This window comes from Papio anubis, chromosome 1 (genome assembly GCF_008728515.1).
Source record: "Papio anubis isolate 15944 chromosome 1, Panubis1.0, whole genome shotgun sequence".
Taxonomy (NCBI): domain Eukaryota; kingdom Metazoa; phylum Chordata; class Mammalia; order Primates; family Cercopithecidae; genus Papio; species Papio anubis.
In genome coordinates, this window is record NC_044976.1 from 119,386,143 (window position 1) to 119,389,435 (window position 3,293).

At 48.1% G+C, this 3,293-nt stretch overlaps 1 pseudogene; it reads left to right on the forward strand.

The window, feature by feature from the left end:
* Window positions 1–628: 628 nt before the first annotated feature.
* LOC101018017 lies at window positions 629–2,684 on the forward strand (annotated as a pseudogene).
* The last annotated feature ends 609 nt before the right edge of the window (window positions 2,685–3,293 follow it).

The following is a 3,293-nucleotide window of genomic DNA, read 5'->3' on the forward strand; positions in this document are numbered from 1 at the left end:
AAAAAGCTCAGAAGTGTAGAGGGAGGGGAGGTCTTAGTTTTGGGATATATTGAAATGTCAGTAGAATATGTAGAGAAAATGTCTAGCCAGTAGTTAAAATACAGATAGTAAATGATTTGTGACTGAATATATAGACATAATGACTAGCTTCATAGTAATAGGAGTAGTAAAAATCACACAAAAAAATTGTAATGCTGAGTGTTCAGTCCCTGAGCAAGGAGTGGGGTAGTTTAAGGGAGGGGCTGTCACCATCCTTGCTGTCAAGTTAAACTGTTAACTAAATTCCCCCCAGTGCTACCTTGGCTTATGCCCAGGAATGATCAAAGATAGCTTGGAGATCAGAAGCAAGAAGAGTCAACTACGTCAGGTTTCTCTTAATGTTGTAATTATGAAAAGGTGGTCTCACAGGGACTTTGGATGAGAGAGTTTCTTTCTTTTTTTTTTTGAGATGGAGTCTCACTCTGTTGCTCAGGCTGGAGTACAGTGGTGTGGTCTCGGCTCACTGCAACCTCTGCCTCCCAGGTTCAGGCGATTCTCCTGCCTCAGCCTCCCAAGCAGCTGGGATTACAGGCAAGCAACACCATGTCTGGCTAATTTTTGTATTTTTTGTAGAGACAGGGTTTCGCCATGCTGGCCAGGCTGGTCTCAAACTCCTGACCTCAAGTGATCCACCCTCTTCGACCTCCCAAAGTGCTGGGATTCAAGGCATGAGCCGCTGTGCCCGGCCATGACGAGAGAGTTTCTAGTTGAGGGGCATTTACTGCCTGGTTTTGGAATGTTAACTGAAACTACCTCTATCAATGAAGGACATAAGATGATCCTGACACCTGAAATACCTATACTGTCTGGGATGGTGTCAGATAAACATGTTAATGAGAATGGCAGTTCCCAGAGTTCCATACTTAAATGGCAATGGTTTATATAGGATCATGCCGCCTGGGGAATGCCAGAAGGAGAGACTCACAGGCACGGATCCTCTTTTTCCCTAAAACTGACTCTAGAACTGGGTGAGGAGCTGCCAGATTCCATGGTTCCCAATAAACAGTTCCCTCACTGACAAAAAGCTATTGGATTTGTGGATGGCAGTTTCAAAGTGAAAGGCCCACCTCTTGTTTGGAAGGCTGCTCCTCTGATCATTTATCAGAATGAGCCTCCAGGCCCCACCCACACTCCTGGAGCTGGTGGGGCAGAGCCTGCTGAGGAACCAGTTCTTGGCCATCTTCACCCTGGAGGAGCTGCCCAAGGAGGTCTTCTGCCTGCTGTTCACAGAGGCCGTCAGCAGGAGACGCTGTGAGAGTCTAAAGGCCATGGCACTGGCCTGGCCCTTCCCCCGCCACCCTCTGGGGTCCCTGATGAAGACACCTCATCTGGAGACCTTGTGAGCTGTGCTGAAGGGACTTGATACGCTGGCTAGAAGGTTCGCCCCAGGAGGTGGAAACTTCAAGTGCTGGATTTGCGGGATGTTCATGAGAATTTCTGGACCATATGGTCTGGAGCCAGGGCCCTGTCCGTCTCCCCAGAGGCCATGAGTAAGAGGCAGACAGTGCAGGACTGTCCAAGGACAGGAGAGCACCAGCCCTTGAAGGTGTTCATAGACCTCTACGTAAAGGAAAATACCCTGGATGAATGTCTACGCTACCCTGTGGGTGGATCCACTACAGAAGAGGTTTAGTACACCTGTGTTGTAGGAAGGTACAGAATTACTCAATGCCCATTTCAAATTTCAGAAATTTATTGGGAAAGGTATACCCAGACAGCAGTATCCATGAGTTGGAAGTCTGGAAAAAGTGCTCACTGAATAGAACAGGAAAGTTTGCCCCTTACCTGAGCCAGATGAGCAATCTTCACAAACTCTTTTTAGCCTTCGGTTATGGGTGTGAGTTATACATGCGCGGCCAACAGCAGTTCATTCCTGACTTGGACTCTCCATTCGTCTGCCTGGAGCCCCCAGACACTTTATATAAGAAAGGTCAATAATATTAAAGAGCACCTGGAGCACCTGCCCAGGTGCCTCAAGAACCCCTTGGAGGCCTTTACATTCTGTCATGCTTACCTAGCTGACCGGGACATGCAGTGTCAGTACCCAAGCCTCAGTCAACTAAAGCAGCTGCATCTGATTCATATGCAAGTGTGGACCACCAATCTTGAGCCCCTTGGAGCTCTGCTAGAGAAAGCTGCTGCTACTCTCGAGACCCTCCTCTTAGAGGACTGTCGGATCCAGGACTCCCAACACCGGGTCATCCTGCCTGCCCTGAGCCGCTGCTCCCAGCTCACCACCTTCTACTTTCACGGAAATGAGACCTCCGTGAATGCTCTGAAAGTCCTATTGCGTCACATAGGCGGGCTGAGCAAGTTAAGACTGGAGACAGATCCTGCCCCTCTGGAGAGTCTTGACAACAGGTGTCATGTCAATTGGGAGATCATCGCCCCAATTCGGGCTGAGCTGATGGGTACACTCAGGGAAGTAAGGCAGCCCAAGAGGATCTTCTTTGGCCCTGCCCCCTGCCCTACCTGTGGCTCATGGCCATCTGAGAAACTGGAGCTCCGTCTTTGCTCCTAGGGAAGGCCTGGTTAGTGGGGTGGATAAGCTGTGTCCCAGACACTTGGGCACTAAACTCTAGGACATAGGTACATTTTTTTTCTTTTTTTCTTTTTGAGACAGAGTCTCACTCTGTCACTCAGACTGAAGTGCAGTGGCACAATCTCAGCTCACTGCAACCTATGCCTCCAAGGTTCAAGTGATTCTCCTGCTTCAGCCTCCCGAGTAGCTGGTGTTATGGGCATGTGCCACCATGCCCAACTAATTTTTGTATTTTTAGCAGAGACAGGGTTTCACAATGTCGGCGAGGCTGGTCTCGAACTCCTGACCCCGCCTCTGCCTTCCACAGTGCCAGGTTTACAGGCATGAGCAGCCAGGCCCAGTCAGGTGCATCTTAAAGGAAGCACAGAACGAGTGTGTTTCAGGCACATGCTCAATGTGAGTAGAAAAACAAAGGTGACTAAGCAGGGGGCAGTACTGGGTGAAAATGCTGACTTGGCATCAATGAGGCCTTCAGGGACCTGTGTCCTACAGTCAGAAATAGAACCTGAAGTTCTAGAGTGATGCAGGAGTTACCGCCGCAAGGATGGTTATTAAAAAATGTCAAAAATAAATGGAACCTGAATGGAAAAAAAATTGTAATTCTAACACATAGCTGAGACAAGGACTTAGGCTAAGATAATTAGGCTAATATATATATATATAAAATTTTTTTAAAAAGCCCTGTAAATTAAATGCTGTTTGTCTTTATCTG